This window comes from Bubalus kerabau, chromosome 8 (genome assembly GCF_029407905.1).
Source record: "Bubalus kerabau isolate K-KA32 ecotype Philippines breed swamp buffalo chromosome 8, PCC_UOA_SB_1v2, whole genome shotgun sequence".
Classification (NCBI taxonomy): Eukaryota; Metazoa; Chordata; class Mammalia; order Artiodactyla; family Bovidae; genus Bubalus; species Bubalus kerabau.
This window is the reverse complement of record NC_073631.1, coordinates 96752012-96770476: the sequence shown is the minus strand read 5'-3', so window position 1 is coordinate 96770476 and position 18465 is coordinate 96752012. Positions and strand designations below refer to the sequence as shown.

The following is an 18465-nucleotide window of genomic DNA, read 5'->3' as shown; positions in this document are numbered from 1 at the left end:
AGTAAAGTCAAATGTGGACGCCCCGGGAAAGTAAGGCAGGCAACCCAAGATGGTTGCTAATCCGTAAATAGTCACATTTTTCGCCCCCCGAGTCCCGGGAATTAGGACCTCCCGAGTGTGCCTCGATCACCGGCATGGGGCTTCCCCCGCCTTTTCCTCCCCGCTGCCTTGCCCGTCGCATCCTCACCCTGCCTTTGGAATGACCTTTGCTTCTCTATTCAAACCCTGCCGAACTATTTAAAAGCTAAAGTTTTTGTACCAAGCAATCTATAAATGTTTTCGCCCATTCATACGTTTGGCAAACATTTCTAGAGGGCCTGTTCGTTGCCAAATATTTTTCTGGGCGCCCTGAAGATGTATGTACTTGTTAGGATAAAGGAAGTCCTCACTGTTAGGAACATAATCGATGAGTGGAGGCAGTCAGAAGCAATAGGGACCCCTCCCCAAGCAAGTAGAGAGAGAGAGAAGAGTAGAAAAACTAATGTTAGGGACACCGGAGAGTGCTCTTTGTTTTTTAAATTGTGGTCTGGAGACTACCTGCATCGGGGTCATTCAGGCTAATTATTTAAATTCTGGGGTCCAAATGGTTTCTCCAGAATCTTAGCTTCTTAGCCCAGGAACCCACATTTCTAACACCCCTCTCCATTCCTCCCCCACCCGTAAATACACATGGTTGTCAAGCACCATAGTTTAAGAACCAGTTGTTTTAGGGACTTAATAAACATCCCAAAGGGTATCAGGAAACAGTTTCACAAAATCCGGATACTTTTAATTTTCAGCAAGATGCCATTAATCTCAAAATGCAACGGTAACTAAAAACGAAATGTCTTTTTTATCCAACATTTCTAATAGAGTGTCGCCACCTACCACCTAGGTGTTCAAGCCAGAAACCTAGGAAAGATCCATTACTCCTTTCTCCCTCAAATGCCATTATCCAGTTAGATCTTTTGAAACAGTTGTTCCATGTCATTTTTTCCTTGGTCCAGGTGACTCGCATCTCTCATCAAGATACTGCAATAGATCCTTCATGGTCTCCCTGTTGCAGGAATTGCCATTCTCCACCCTCCAGTTTGAATGGTCTTTCAAAAAAGTAAATCATGTCATTTCTCGACTTAACAGACTTAATAAGATCCCATTACACATAAGTTAGTTTAAAACTCTTTGAGGTGCCCTCAGGGCCCTTAGTTTCTGCTTTAGCCTAGCCGCTCCATTCTTTCTGGAGCTATTAGTAATTGCCCTTCTCAGTAGCATACTGGACATCTTGGGACCTGGGGGGTTATCTTCCGGTGTCATACCTTTTTGCCTTTTCATACTGTTCATGGGTTCTCAGCAAGAATACTGGAGTGGTTTGCCTCTTCGCCATGACAAGAATGTGACCCCGAGCTGCCATCTCTAACCTCATCTGCCACAGACTTCTCCCTCAGACTACAACCAAACTGGGAAGCTCTCTGGTCATAGGACAGAGGAAGTTCTCCCGTCTCTCAACATTGCAAGGACTGCTATCTGCATAGAGCTGCTCTCTCTTCTATGTATCTGCTTAAACCTGCCCCTGAATAATTCCTAGTACCTCTTTAAGGTCTCCTCCAGGAAACATTCCCTCCTTTCCTCCTTCCATCATCACACCTGGTATTTAACACCTATGTTTACTGAGCCTTATTTTACATTCCTTATACACATTACCTCCTTTCTTACTTCTCAAGTGGAGTCTATGAGGTAGATACCAGTATTATTATTATCTCATTTTGGTGATGGAGAAGCAAAATTAGCAAGAGATGGCTTGCTCAAACCCAGAGAGTAAAAGATGGAGCCAGGTCTGAAAGCCATCAGCCTGACCTCAGTCTTGTGCTCTTAACCATTACCAGCTTTTTTCAGACTGTAGATTGAGAGCCACTAAAATTAACTTAGTGAGTCATGACCAACATTCCATAAAAGAAATAGAAAATATCAGAGGGCATCAAACCCAGTCAGACTCTTATTCTATGAAACTCATTTCAGGTGTATAAATGTATGTACATATGTGTGTATGTTTGTGCTAGACCATGCTATAAAATACATTTCTTCTTGGCTTACAGTTGCAAAAAAGTTTGAAAGCACTGGATTATACTTTCTATACAGTACTTCTCCAACCATGTATCTTCCACAATTCAGAAGTTGCATGAGGGTAGGGGTTTTGTTTATAGGGCATGTAGGATCTTAGTTCCCCAACTAAGGATCAAACCCGTGCTCCCTGCATTGACAGCATGGAGTCTTAACCACTTGACAACCAAGGAAGTCCCAATAGATCTTCAATAAACATGATGAAAGATCTGTATCTACCCAACTCAGAAAAATAGAAAAGTAATACAAATTACAGTTGGCCTGTGGCTCTCAGTATCGGAGGAGCTGTAGTTTTAGGACTCTAACAGATAACAAAATCCCAAGATATTCAAGTCCCTTTTATAAAATGGCATACATGCTAGTATTTGCAAAGAACCCACTCACATCTTCCTATCCTCTCATATACTTTAAATCATCTCTAAATTACTTATAATACCTAATAAAATGTAAATGCTATGTAAATAATTGTAAATACAATGTAAATGTGATGTAAATAGTTGCCAGTGCATAGCAAATTCAAGTTTTGCTTTTTGGAATTTTCTGCAATTTTTCTCCAAGTATTTTTTTTTTTCCGAGTATTTTTGATCTAACATTGGTTGAATCCACACATGAGGAACCTGTGGGTATAGAAGGCCATTGAACTTTCCAAAACAGGTGAGCCTGGAAACTCCAATTGCTCTGACCAAAAGGCTCAACAGAACCTGAGATTCTAGAATCAGTCTCAGAAAAAATATGGAAAAATCTACTGTAAGAGATTAAAGAAGATTTTCTTTATTGACTACAACAAAACCTTTGACTGTGTGGATCACAACAAACTGTGGAAAATTCTTTAAGAGATGGGAATACCAGACCACCTGACCTGCCTTCTGAAAAATCGGTAGGCAGGACAAGAAGCAACAGTTAGAACTGGACATGGAACAACAGAATAGTTCAAGATTAGGAAAGGAGTACGTCAAGGCTCTATATTGTCACCCTGCTTATTTAAATTATATGCAGAGTACATCATGCAAAATGCCAGGCTGGATGAAGCACAAGCTGGAATCAAGATTGCTGGGAGAAATATAAAAAACCTCAGATATGCAGATGACACCACACTTACAGCAGAAATTGAAGAAGAGCTAAAGAGCCTCTTGATGAAAGTGAAAGAGGAGAGTAAAAAAGTTGACTTAAAGCTCAACATTCAGAAAACTAAGACATGGCTTCCGGTCCCATCACTTCATGGCAAATGGACGGGGAGACAATGAAAACAGTGGGATACTTTATTTTGGGGGGCTCCAAAATCACTGCAGATGGTGACTGCAGCCATGAAATTAGAAGACACTTGCTCCTTGGAAGAAAAGCTGTGACCAACCTAGACAGCATATTAAAAAGCAGAGACATTACTTTACCAACAAAGGTCCATCTATTCAAAGCTATGGTTTTTCCAGTAGTCATGTATGGATGTGAGAGTTGGACTATAAAGAAAGCTGAACGCCGAAGAACTGATGCTTTTGGACCGTGGTGTTGGAGAAGACTCTTGAGAGTCCCTTGGACTGCATGGACATCAAACCAGTCCATTCTAAAGGAAATCAGTCCTGAATTTTCATTGGAAGGACTGATGCTGAAGCTGAAAGTCTAATACTTTGGCCACCTAATGTGAAGCACTGATTCATTTGAAAAGACCCTGATGCTGGAAAAAATTGAAGGCAGGAGAAGGGGATGACGGAGGATGAGATGGTTGGATGGCATCACTGACACAATGGACATGAGTTTGAGTAGGCTCTGAGAGTTGGTGATGGACAGGGAGGCCTGGCATGCTGCATTCCATGGGGTCGCAAAGAGATGGACACAACTAAGTGAACTGAACTGAGATACCAACAAAGTTGGTTCTTAAAGAAGAACTAGATACCAACAAAGTTGGAATGCTCATTTGATTGACTCATTACCTATAAAAAATTGTACTGTGTGCTAAGTACCAAGTGAGTAGGGATACAGATGGTAATCAAAATGAAGCTATGTGAGAACTAGGGGGAGGTAGAAACAAAGAGAGATGAGCCAGGGCAACTGTTTTCACAGGGGACTCTTCAAGACCCACTGATAAACTGCGTGTAGCTCCAAGAGCAGTAGCAGCTGCCCCATCTCTAGTTAGGAATGTGCACAACTCCAGCCCTACAAGGATGGATGTGACCTTGGCACTATGGAAGCAACTTCAAGGAGTTTTGCCTCTTTGGGAACTTCAAGGGCTGGCCCAAGAAGGGTCTGCATTACTAGAGAGTGCTGGCTGCAGTCAGCAGGAGTGCTGGGGTCAAATTCCCAGTTCAAAGCCTGGACATACCACTTCCTACCTGTAAGACTTTGGCAAGTGGCTTAACATTTTAAACTTCCTTTTCTTCACCCATGACATGGAGGTGAGGAGATAATACTCACAAAGGACTCAGGACAGTGCCTGGCACCCAGGAAGCACATAGTAAGTGCTGGGTATTATTACCTCTTTCCAATTACCACTAATTATGTCAGTTGCTTGGTACAAAATATTGTTTAGTCACTAAATCGTGTTCGATTCTTTTGTGACCCCCATGGACTGTAACCCACCAGGCTCCTCTGTCCCTGGGATTTCCCATGCAAGAATACTGGAGTGGATTGCCATTTCCTTCTCCAGGGGATCTTCCTGACACAGGGATCAGACCCGAGTCTCCTGCATTGCAGGCAGATTCTTTACTGCTGAATCACCTGGGAAGTCCCAGTACAAAATACAGATATGATAGGTGGTGGCTACTGTGATGATAATGATGAATGAGTGTTCGTGAGCACATGTCACTATTCCTGGGTACACCCCAAAAAAATTAGGGAGGATATTCAAGGAGTGCCAAGACGAGGGATTTGTGTAAGGGAACAGTGTAACAAGCTTAGAAATGTCAAGATGAGTTCTTTTATACTCATAAGGTGATTTTTGAGAGAGGGGATGGAAAAGACTATTTATTGTTACTTATTTTTTGACCATTTTGACCATGCTGCACAGCATGTGGGATCAGCATGTTCCCTGACCAGGGCTCAAACCCACATCCCCTGCAGTGGAAGCACAGAGTCCCAACCATTGGACCCCCAGGGAAGTCCCATTATTTTTTTTTATTAATATTTGCTATATTAAGGTAACAACTTTTAAAACCAGTCTTTCTTTACACCTTTAAGTTTAATTCACTAATCTCATCTGTTTATATATCTAGGGAATTTTAACAATCATTTTCAAGGGCCCTCCTCTCACTGAACCCAAGCTCTGCTGATGATCCCCTGAAATATGTATCTCCCGTTCCAAACTCTTTCCCTGGGCGTCTGCCCTGTGTGAGACTTCAAACTGAGCTCATGTCTTACAGACGCCATACGTTTAGGCGTCTTGGGAATGAACAAATTCATACAAGCGCTTGCGATACTGTTTGACTTTTAATGAATGCTTAGTTATTATTATTAAGTATATGAGGAGGGGTTTTTTTTGTTGTTAGATCATGCATTTAATTATAGTATTTAAAAAGCAAGGTGAGGGACTTCTTTGGTTAAAGGGAAAAAGCTTGCCCTCTTTATCCTCCCTCAAAGCTCTTCCTCCTCTTGTGGTCCTTGTCTCAATTCACAGTGTCTATGGGTTGTAACGGGCTTCCCTGGTGGCTCAGTGGTAAAGAATCCACTTGCCAGTGCAGGAGACATGGGTTTGATCCCTGGGTTAGGAAGATCCCCTAGTGTAGGAAATGGCAACCCACTCCAGAATTCTTGCTTGGAGAATCCCATGGGTGGAGGAGCCTCACAAAAGAGTCAGACGCAAACTTTGAGACTAAACAACAACAAATGGGTTATAACGTCTTAAAATCTTTTTTACACAACTTCTCAGTTCAGTTTAACACATATTTATTGGGCACCTGTTAGGTACCGATTGCCTTAGTGCTAGAGTTATAGTGGGAAACATGGACCTTGTCCTTGAGAGGAGGCTGATTAATGCTCCTTCAACTCAACTAAATACACTAAGCTCCCTTTGATAACTCCTTCACTTACACCAGGGCTTCCCTGGTGGCTCAGAGGTTAAAGCATCTGCCTGCAGTGCAGGAGACCTGGGTTCGATCCCTGGGTCAGGAAAATCCCCTAGAGAAGAAAATGGCAACCCACTCCAGTATTCTTGCCTGGAGAATCCCATGGACAGAGGAGCCTAGTGGGGTACAGTCCATGGGGTCGCAAAGAGTTGGACACAACTGAGCGACTTCGCTCACTCACTTACAACATTGTTAATAAAATCCCCTAAACATTTTAAACAGCATTTACATACATAATATAATGACTTGCTTTTTTTTTCTGCCATACCCATGGCACTCAGGCTCTTAATTCCCCAACCAGGGATCAAACCCATGCATGCCCCCTGCATTGGGAGCATGGAGTCTTAACCACTGGACCACCAGGGAAGTTCCTCACTTTGCCTTTTAAATACTACATTAAATACTATTTAAATAATTAAATGCATGATTTAACCAAAAAAAGAACCCTTCTCATATACTTAATTGGGCTTCCGTGATGGTTCAGACAGTAAAGAACATGCCTGCCAATGCAGGACACCCAGGTTTGATCCCTGGGTCAAGAAGATCCTCTGGAGAAGGGGATGGCAACCCATACAGTATTGCCTGGAGAATTCCATGGACAGAGGAGCTTGGCAGGCTACAGTCCATGGGGTCGCAAAGAGTTGGACACGACTGAATGATTAACACTTTCACTTTTCATATACTTAATAACAAGAATAACTAACTTCTCTGAGGATTCATTAAAAGTCAAACAGTATCACAAGCTCTTGTATGAATTCATTCATTCTCATGCAACAAACTGGTATTATTATTATACTCATAGGTGAGAAAACCAAGGCAAAAAGTTCAAGTTGCTTGTTCGATAATCAGATATCTAGCAAATAGTTATTAATTGAATACTCTTATAAATCTAATAAACTTATAAATATAAAGAATGTCAGATTATCTTTCAGTATTATTTGCACACTATTAAAATCTCTAGTATGAGTCTAAAATCAGTTATTCAGTTATGTATCTTATACTGGAATCACAAGTCTCACTTGTCATATTCTCAAGTTAATACATTATCTAAATCTTACAAACATTCAAAATGCCAAATTACATAGAATACTACTAACGTTAACATGAAAATATGAATACTGTGGATTTGGTGTATTTCATCATTCTCATATTTAATTCTGAACTGTCTTAGGATTAAACATTTACCATCCGGAGCACATTCAGGTTACTTCCTCAAGCCTCCTGGACTTACCTTTGCTGGAGAATGGGAAGTCCTGTTTCAGCAGCCTGAGGTTGCTTTTTAACCAAGACGTGTCAAAAAGATGAGATTCTTCTGCCACCACTGTGAACACACCAAGTCCCTTCTATGTGATGCTAGGTCAACAGGGTATACTAATTAGATTCCCAAGATGCTTTACTTAGTTTTTCTGGACCTATTGATTAGGTTATGATTCCTAAAAACATCTAGTAACCACCCAGGTTCTCTCCCTTCTTGATTAGATCCAACTAACCTCTTCATTGGATGATTATGTTTGTATTATTTTCTATTCTTGCCCTGTATGCCATAATCCTGTGCTCAGGTGCTCAGTCGCTTTAGCAGTGTCCAACTCTTCGGGACCCTGGGGACTGTAGCCTGCCAGACTCTGCTGTCCCTGGGATTCTCCAGGCAAGAACATTCGAATGGATTGCTATGCCTTCCTCCAGGGGATCTTCCTGCCCCAGGATTGAACCCATGTCTCTTATGTCTCCTGCAATGGTAGGTAAATTCTTTACCACTAGTGCCTCTTGGGAAGGCCCCTGCATCGGCAGGCAGATTCTTTACCACTGAGCCACCATCATTCTAACGACAAAAAAAAAAAAAAAAAAAAAAAAAGGTAGGTTGAGACCATAGAGGGTCCTAATAGCTGCCTTAAGAACTGATTCTTAACTCAGAAGACAACAGATAGCTTTAGACAGTTTTGAGCAAAGCACTAACAAGATCACAATAGTGTAGACTTGTGCATGCATGCTCAGTCGTGCCTAACTCTGCAATCCCATAGACTGCAGCCCACCAGGCTCCCCTGTCCATGGGAGTTCCCAGGCAAGAATACTGGAGTGGGTTTCCATTTCCTTCTCCATGGGGTTCTTCCTGATCCAGGGATCAAACCTACATCTCTTACACCAGTAGATGGATTCTTTACCACTGTGCCACCTGGAAAGACAGTGTAGGTTCTCTAGAATTCAAATATGAGTTGAGCCACCAGTCCCTAGAGGGCACTCAAGACTCTCCCCTTCTTCACCCTCTTTAGCGTGATATCAGGGAGTTGAGCAAGAAATTTCATCCCACCCTACCCCACCCCCATAAAAGAAGAAAACCTTGCTAAAATTGGAGAATATGGACCAAGTTATGTTTTTCCAAGCGTAAAGTCTTTAAAAGGTTAAAGGTTCAGCATGAGTGGATGCAGTCTCCCATCGTCAACACATCCTCAGTGGTAACAAGGGCTACCCTTGCCCTACTAGCTCAGCTGGTAAAGAATCTGCTTGCAATGCAGGAGACCCCAGTTCAATTCCTGGGTCAGGAAGATCCCCTGAAGAAGGGATACGCTACCCATTCCAGTATTCATGGACTTCCCTGGTGGCTCAGATGGTAAACAATCCTCCTGCAATGTGGGAAACCTAGGTTCGATCCCTGGGTTGGGAAGATCCCCTGGAGGAGGGCATGGCAACTCACTTCAGTATTCTTGTCTGGAGAATCCCCATGGACAGAGGAGCCTGGCAGGCTACAGTCCATGGGGTTGCAAAGAGTCAGACATGACTTCTGTATTCGGAAGCACCCCAGCCAGCATCCTTTCTTTTCCTCTTCTACAAGCCTAGCAGGCCCAGTTATGAAGGCTTGGGACAGCCCAAGCCTTTGAGCCAAGAGACTTCGGATTTGTCTTTCTCCTCATTTTCTCTGTTGAGAGTGGCTTTTTGTCCCACTAGGCAGTAAGATTCTAAGACTCAAATTTGAGTATTGACAGAGGAGAATAGACAGAGATGACCAGGGTCCAGCCTGTGTTTCTTGACTTCCGTATTGTGATTTAAGGCCAAATACCCAGCCAATGGGATTCCCTTGTGGCTCAGCTGGTAAAGAATGCAGGAGACCTGGGTTTGATCCCTGGGTTGGTAAGATCCCCTGGAGAAGGGAACAGCTACCAACTCTGGATACCCAATTCTGGCCTGGAGAATTCCAAGGACTATACTGTCCATGGGTTCACAAAGAGTTGGACACAATTGAGGGACTTTCACACTCACTTACTCACGCAGCTAATAATAAAGTAAGTTCTCTTTTGCCTGGTTGTGTTATTGTTCCCTGTACATATATGTCCTCCCCAGGACCTCACAAAGAGGAGGTGCCTGGCCAAGGCAGGATTCAGGCATTCCCAGATCCCCAACCAAATATCTTCTCCTTATTCTCTTAATATCAGTCCTTGAAAGATAAGCTGAACAGGCCAGAATTACATTGGAGATGGCTAAAAAAAAAAAGAAAATAAAAAGATCAGTGAGGGAAATTAAGGAAAATTCAACACTGCTTGATAACTGATAAGATATTGAAGGACTCGGAGGGCAAAGGTCAGAACTTATCCCAAAGTTTTAAGAATTAAATGATGGAGGGCTTCCATAGTGGCTCTAGGGAAAAGAATCTCCCTGCCAATGAAGAGCATAAGGTTCAATCCCTGGTCCAGAAAGATCCATGTGCCTGTGTGTCACAACTGTTGAGCCTGTACTCTAGAGCCCAGGAGCCACAAGAAAAGCCACCACAGTGAGAAGCCCTCACACGGCAACTCAAGAGTCACCCCTGCTCTCCACAACTAGAGAAAATGAAGACCCAGCAGAGCCAAAATTAAAAAAAAATTTTTAATGTACATGAAAATAATAATTAAAACCATTTGAAGCTTAAGAAAAATAGATATATGGAACAAAAAAGTTTAAAATGAATGTGTTTATACACAAATTTAGGTAGCACTTTAGATGAGTGAGATAAAGATGCATTAGTCAGGGATATGTGACTATTGAGATAATTAAACAGCTCAAGCTGGGATACTACCACACTTCATATGCCAAAAAAAAAAAAAATTAAATGATGGAAATGGGGTGGTGTTATTGACAGTCCTCTAAACACACACACACAGAAGTCGCTCAGTCGTGTCCGACTCTTTGTGACCCCATGGATTGTAGCCCACCAGGCTCCTCGGTCCATGGGATTTTCCAGGCATGAATACTGGAGTGGGTTGCCATTTCCTTCTCCACAGTCCTCTAAAGGGACAGCCAATTTAGATGGAAAGAGGCTGTGTTTGGTTTCAGGCAGACTGAGTGGCAACAGGGAATTCATGTGTAGTGGGAAGTTACTGTGGGCACAGTCAGCAGCATGGAATGAAGGCAAGGAGGCTGAGGTGGAGCAGTCAGGCTTTGAGCGAAAATTTGTGCGTGGAGGTACAGCAAAATAGGAGGGAGGGGAGGATTTGAGAGACAGGGAAGAAGAAAGCTTAATCAGGTCTTGGAGACTGATTAGATTTTGAGAGTGACAAGTGAGTGAGTTATCCAATAACTCCCTAAGACTTACCTAGTAGCTGTGGACAGTTCCTCTTTTTCAAGGGATTCTTTACTCATTTATTTATTCCACAAATATCTTGTAACAGTCACCTTTGAGTGCGACTTTGGCTGGGACGAGCTCAACAGATTTCCCCCTTCTCTGGAAACTGCTGCTATTTACAGAGTGGTCCCCAGAAGTCAGAACTTCACTTCAGAAACACCTGCCCCACCCCACATTAGTGAGCAAGGCAGGCATAAAATCATCTGACCCATGCTGTGCCAACCTTAGAAATTTAGCCTGTTTGCCTAAGAGACACAGAGACTGGAAGCACGCTGGTCACAGGGGACGGAATTACGGATGAAAAGCCCATGAACATCACTGAAGCCCTCGAGGCGGCAGGCTTCCTATCGTGCCTTCTGGCCACAGGTGATTAGCCCAGAAGCAGGTACCGGACTAAAGCTGGACTAATCACATCCCTTCGTGAAGCTATTGACACTGATGTTGTGATCTCTCTCTCTCCTGCTCTTTTTCCCCTATCCCTTCTCTCTTTCTCTCTCTTCTTGATATTTAAGGTTGGGAACTGGAGACAGGGGCCCCTTGTGCATGCTAAGTTGCTTCAGTTGTATCCGACTCTTTGTGATCCATGGATTGTAGCCCACCAGGCTCCTCTGTCCATGGGATTCTCCAGGCAAGAATACTGGAGTGGGTTGCCACGCACTCTCACAGGGGATCCTCCAGATGAACTGGCATCTCCTGCCTTGGCAGGCAGGTTCTTTACCACTAGCGCCACCTGGGAAGCCCCGGAGACAGAGGGCATTTTCCACCGAATGAACTGGAAACAAACAGTAGTGAGAGAAAAGTGGGGCAGACACATGCAGAGAAGCCAGTATGAGATAGTACTTCCTGGGGTCACCAGCATGCTCTTATCTCTGGTTCTCTTCCTAGAACCCACAGGGTCCCTGTCCTGGAGTTCTGTAAGTTCTTGAGTATCCATCCTTCTAATCAATTCCCTTTTTTTCTTTTTTCTTTTTTTTGGCCTAAAGCACTTTGAGTAGATTTTTTAATGGGCAGACACTCCAACCTCGAGTTCTAATGAATATACATCTGTGTATGAGGCTCTGGGCAAGGCACCAGGGGTCAACATGGATCAGGCTTGGTTCTATACTCAAGGAACTTTGAACACTGGGGAGAATATAAACTCTGTTATCAATAACTACTTTACAGGTAGGAAGAGAAAGCCCACTAGACATGTATGAAGCAAGCTCTTTGGGGATTTAGAGTGGTTTAAGACTTGCCCCACCCTGAGAGTGAGTATGTCCTTAAATTTGGCACCCCAGGCTTATAGTGAGGGTCAAGAGAACTTCATAGAAGAATTAGTATCTGAGCTAACCTAGGGGCAGGGAGGATTTTGTTTTGGTGTCAAAGTCATATACCTCAAAGTAAAGTAACAGAATAGAAAATACTTCCATGAGAAATCACAAGAGCTGCTCTAGGGTTATCAGACTCTTCAGGATGACTTAAGTGTTCAAAGCATGAAGGAAGCGGGGAGAGTAAGAGAAAAAGGAGGGATCATAGAGTCACATTCTTCAGGCACCAAAAAAATTGTGATGACTATTAAGCTGAGAAATGACTTAATCAGAGTTTGTTCTTGTTGTTCAATTGCTAAGTTGTGTCCAATTCTCTGTTACCTCATGGACTGTGGAATACCAGACTGCTCTGTCCTCCAGTATCTCCCAGAGTTTGCTCAAATTCATGTTCATTGAGTCAGTAATGCTATCTAACCACCTCATTCTCTGCCACCCCCTTCTTCTTTTGCCTTCAATCTTCAATGATAGCATCAGGGTCTTTTGTAATGAATTGGCTGTTTGCATCAGGTGGCCAAAATATTGGAGCTTCAGCGTCAGTCCTTCCAATAAGGGTTGACTTCTTTTAGGATTGACTGGTTTGATCTCATTGCTGTCCAAGGGACTCTCAAGAGTCTTCTCTAGCACCACAATTCAAAAGCATCAATGCTTTGGCACTCAGCCTTCCTTATAGTCCAACTCTCACATTCATATATGACTACTGGAAAAACCATAGCTTTGACTTATGACTGACCTTGTTGGCAAAGTGATGTCTGTGCTTTCTAATATGCTGTCTAGGTTTGTCACAGTGTTCTCTCCATGGCTGAGGTCACCATCTGCAGTGATTTTCCAAGAAAATAAAATCTCTGACTGCTTCTACTTTCCCCCCTTCTATTTGCCAAGAAGTGATGGAACTGGACGTCTTGATCTTAGTACTTTTTAATACTAAGGTATTTCAAGCCAGCGTTTTCACTTTCCTCTTTCACCCTCATTAAGAAGCTCATCAAGCAGGATGCTACAGATATTCTAGATTTTTCTCAGAGCAATAACTGTTTGAGTCCACGCAAACTACTAGCTTAAGGTAGTGTCCTTTCCATGTTAGATTGCACCACATTCCTTTGGATGACATATTTTTACAGTTATGTGATTTTTGTTCTTTTAACACTGTTCCTTGTGAAAATCAATGTGAAGTGGGAAATAAGGGTTATGGTATTGTTTCCAACCTGATTCCAATGCCTGAAAGGTTGTGCAGAGCCTTGTAATTATTTAAAAATGAAATACAAATATTATTTTTTTCTTTCTGTCCTTTGAGTATTAAAAAAAAGAATATTAGTTGAACAGAATAGCATGAACCAAAGGAAGGGCTAAAGTCTGGGCAAATAGTGGAGGCTATTGTGTTAATCCAGGCAGAAAGGTGAAAGTCTAAACAAATTGGCACTGGGAATGGACAGACTGTAGGAAAAACAATATACAATCAATATAACTTGGCAGTTGATTGGGTGTTGGAGACAAGAGAAGAGAGAAATCAAAAATACCATTAACAAAGCATGAAAAAGCATTTGATGAAAACAGTGTCCAAGATATGTATATGAAAAATGCAAGGGGTAGAACTGTGTATATGATAGTTTACCAGTGGTATTTTTAAAAGAGAAAAATAGCTAAATGAGCCTATTTGCTTACATATGCAAAATATATGTAGATATCCTTAAAGGAATTCACACAAACCTTATAGCATTAGTGGCCTCTGAGAGTGGAAATGGGTGGCTAGGGTCAGTAGTAGAGTGTTGATCATTGAACCTTTTGAATCTTAAACCATTCAGATATATTGCCTAATGAAAACAATTGAATAAATTGCTAAACAAGGGCTTCCCTGGTGATTCAGTGGTAAAGAATTCACCTGCCAATGCAGGAGCCACAGTCTCGATCTCTGATCCAGGCAGATCCCGCAAGCCACAGGGCAACAACTAAGCGGTGCTCCACAACTACTCTAGAGCCTGCGTTCCATAACAAAAGAAGTCACTACTTTGAGAAACCTGCGCACCGCAACTAGAGAGTAGCCCCCGCTGACCACAACTAGAGAAAGCCCGTGCAACAGCGAAGACCCAGCACAGCCAAAATGTAACTAAAATAAAACAAAAACCCAGACTGCAATAGAAACTGCCAACCACTTAATTTTTGTTTTCAGTTCTATAGACCGGGAGTCCCCACCTCAGGGATGTAATGCCTGATGCTCTGAGGTGGTGCTGATGTCATAATAATAGAAATAAAGTACACAGTATCCTGAAACCACCCCACCGCCCACCCTGGTTCATGGAAAAATTGTCTTCCAGGAAACTGATCCCTGGTGCCAAAAAAGTTGGGGACCACTTTTATAGATAATTACAGATGTAGAGGCGATGAGATCAAACAGAGCAAACCTCAGAATGATTCTCCACTGGAGCACTGTGTCAACTGCTTAAGGCACTGAACTTTGAGTATGATCTTTCAAAATTATTTCAACAAAGATTACATGTTTTATTAGACTTGTTTATCTAAAAAGCATTTTATATGCAAATAATTTTTAAACTTCAACAACAGTAGGAGCATACATTTCATAGTTTAAACATACTTGGATGTAAAATGAATTCAACTTGGGTTTGTGTGTTTGCAGAAAAGTATCAGCCACTTAATTTTTAAATTTTATTTAAGTTTTTGAATATATTACTTGTGGTTCAAACATTAAAATGTATATAAATGCATACAATTAAAAGTCTCTTTCCACCTCAATCTATTTTCCATGCACCCCAAGAGATAAGTACTGCTAGTGGTTTCTTCTTTTTCTTCCGGATATTTTTAATACATATATAAGCTACCAGGAAAATACATTTTCCACAATAATAGTATGCTCTATACACTCTTCTGTACCTTGTTTTTTTAAAAAACAACGACAACATATAAAGATTTTTCCATAATAATACAAAAAGTGTCTTCATTCGTCTACGTAGCTGCATAGTGTTCTGTTATACATGTATTATACATGTATCATAATTTAATTACCCTGGTGATGGACATTTAGTTTTTGTCTTTTGCTGTTATAAGTAATGCTACGATGAATAACTTTGTCTGAATGGCACTTTACCTGGGAGGGAGTATAACTATAAGATACATCCCTGCTGCTGCTGCTGCTAAGTCGCTTCAGTCGTGTCCGATTCTGTGCGACCCCATAGACGGCAGCCCACCAGGCTTCCCCGTCCCTGGGATTCTCCAGGCAAGAACACTGGAGTGGGTTGACATTTCCTTCTCCAACGCATGAAAGTGAAAAGTGAAAGTGAAGTCGTTCAGTCGTGTCCGACTCTTAGCGACCCCATGGACTGCAGCCTACCAGACTCCTCCGTCCATGGGATTTTCCAGGCAAAATTACTGGAGTGGGGTGCCATTGCCTTCTCCAAGATGCATCCCTAGAGGTGGAATTATTAAGTTAAAGAGTTTTCTTGACCAGGTACTAACAGATACTCTTAGAGATTGTTCCAACCTACTCTTTCATGGTTGCTTATTTGCCTGGAATAATGCAGAATAGTAAAACAATCAAATATATGTAATCACATTACACATTACCATTTTTAAAGAAGATTTTATGGCCACTTATTGCAAAAAATGAAAACTTTATCCATAAGTGGAATACACTGCCTACCCCAAATCTTAAGCTCTTTGTGCTCCATTTTTCCTTTCTTTTCAAATGGATGATTCTTTACTTCCCCATGGCCCAAAATAATTCTGACAAGTGTTTTATCTATTTTAGAAATAATATTTATCACTTTAATAGCATAATAAGCCTTAACAAATTTTTATTATATAAAAATTATTCTCCCATTACCCAGCTTCAACTCAATTCATAGCAGATCTTATCCACATCTTCCCTACTCAGGATTATTTCAAAGCAAATCTCATACTTCATATCATTTCTCTAAAAATATTTCCAGGTGGATCTATAAAATATATGGGTAGAACCACACTAGGATTATCCTACCCTAAAAAAATGACAATAATTTCTTAATATCATTGAATATCCTATCAGTGTTCATTTTCCCCTGATGTCTGTTTAAATTTTTTTTTCTCATTGTGTATTTCAATCTTGTGATTTGAACAAAGAATATATATTATGATGGGCTGAAGTGAAAGTCGCTCAGTCATCTCTGACTCTTTGCAACCCCACAGACTATGCAGTCCATGAAATTCTCCAGGCCAGAATACTGCGGTGGGTAGCCTTTCCTTTCTCCAGGGGATCTTTTCAACCCAGAGATCAAACCCAGGTCCCCAGCATTGCAGGCAGATTCTTTACCAGCTGAGCCACAAGGGAAGCCCAAGAATACCGGAGTGGGTAGCCTAGCCCTTTTCCAGCGGATCTTCCCGACCCAGGAGTCAAACTGGGCTTTCCTGCACTGCAGGCGGATTCTTTACCAACTGAGCTATCAGGGACTATCTATGATGTTCTAACATTCAAAACTGCCTAAGAATTCTCCACTCCCTCCCTCTTCCCCAGGGAAGAAGGTGACACTCATCAATTGGTAATCCTAGAACAGAACCTTTTAGAGAGGTTATCCTCTGGGTGCTAGGATGCTGGCCTCCACGTGGTCAGCTCCAGAGCATGCTCTGTCCCTGCAGAGGGCAGTTCTGTTCTACATGGTGACTCTAATATGAGGGAGAGACCCAGCAGGAAGTATGTGACTACAGATTTAAGTCCTGTTCTCCAATCCCTTTTATCTGATAATGTTGATATTTTATCTCTATTTCTGCATTGCTTCTACACTCAGAGGGTGCTATAGGCTGAATGTATCTGTGTCTCCCCCTGCCCCCCAAATTCATATGTTAAAAACTAACCCCCAATGTGATGGTATTAAAAAGCAGGGCCTTTGGGCGGTGATAAGGCCATAAGAATAATAATGGGGGGGCCTCCTGAATAGGATTAGTGCCCTTATAAAGAGACTCCAGAGAGTCCCCTCACCGCTTCTGCCATGTGAGGGCACAGCATCTATGAATGAGGAAGTAAGCTCTCACCAGACACCAAATCTGCTGGCACCTTGATCTCAAACTTCTCAGCCTTCAGAATTGTAATAAACAAATTTCTGAGGCTTATAAACCACTCAGTCTATGGTATTCTGTTATAGCAGCCTGAATTTCCCTAAGAGGGAAATTGTAAACACTGCAGATTATCTGATATGTTTGTATGAGAAATTCAACCAAAAGACTATTAGAGGGTGTGCTTCCTAGAAAACAAATTAAATGAAAAATCAAGGTAAATATTAACTTAGAGGGTGTGTGTGGAGAGGGGAGATTGTACAAACAATGAAACCGAAGCACAGAAAATCAGCAGGCTCAGTATTCATTCACTCCAGGTATTTACAGATAGCCTTCTACATGCCAGGCATATTCCTAGGCCTGGGGGACACAGTGGTAAACAGAATCCCTTCCTTCAACAAATATATAGTCAATATTTAAATCAGTATGTATGTAAAATAATGTCAGGGTGTATGTGTGATTAAGCTTGTAAAGAAAAGTAAAGCTGGAAAAAAAGATGGAGGAGGGGAGTGTCATTTTAGTTAACATAGTCTGCAAAGACTTCTCTAGTGTCTTAGGTGATATTTGAGAAGATTCATGACTGAAATAAGAAAGCAGGTCAGACAAACATCAGGGACAGGTGTATTCTGATAGAGGGAAGAGCAAGTGCAAAGACCCTGAGACTCAAGGGCACTCAGTGTGGTCACAGCTCAGTGTGGTCACAGGTTTGAGGAATCACAGAGGCCACTGGTGCTGGGGAGAAGTCATGGAGAGAGAAACAGCAGGAAGAAGAGGGAGCCAGGGCCAGATCCTATAGTGCTTTGCAGGATGTGACACAGACTTGAATGATTCATTAGCAGGATAAAGTATGCACTGAATACTGATGTAACTACAACTCATGAGAAGAGTTGGAGATTGTCCAAAATGTCAAATCCTCATCTACTACAACAGAAAGCCAATAGATAACATCTAGAAATCCCGAAATATGAAGAATTAGCATATTATTTGGAAATATGGGGATAAATACTAGAAGAAACAGCTAAAAGAGTTGATAGTGATTGCCACCAGAGAGGAACTAGGCTGGATGGCAAGGGAGTGGGAAAGGAGGCCATTGTTTATTATTGTAAGGCTTTTAGTATGGTGTAATTTTTAAAAGCGTAAACCATATCACTCTGACAAGATTAAAAAACAAAACAAGAAAAAAAACCGCCGAAAAACCGACGTGACCTCTCATGTCCTAGTGGCACAGGCAACGAGGGGGTGATCTTCTTGTCTTGAGGGGAAGTCTGGCCCCCGTAACTGCCACCCACTGGCCTAGTGCAGCTGTTTGGAAAGATCTGAGAAGACTGCCCCCTCTTCCCCATGAAGCAGGTCTCTCAGAAGATCCTCTAGGATGGTCCAGCCGTTT

The 18465-nt window shown here is 42.0% G+C and overlaps 1 protein-coding gene and 1 long non-coding RNA gene across 2 annotated transcripts in view; one reads left to right on the top strand and one right to left on the bottom strand.

Moving 5' to 3' along the window:
- Positions 1 to 7537, bottom strand: part of NRF1 (nuclear respiratory factor 1) — a 135895-nt gene extending 128358 nt beyond the window's left edge. The window contains exon 1 of the mRNA XM_055590897.1: positions 7381 to 7537. The gene's annotated coding sequence lies outside the window, so the exon portion shown is untranslated. The remainder of the gene's footprint in view (positions 1 to 7380) is intronic.
- On the top strand, positions 40 to 1684 carry LOC129659491 (uncharacterized). Its single transcript, XR_008718091.1, has 2 exons — positions 40 to 1090; positions 1331 to 1684. It is a non-coding gene; the product is annotated as an uncharacterized LOC129659491 (long non-coding RNA).
- Positions 7538 to 18465: the final 10928 nt, after the last annotated feature.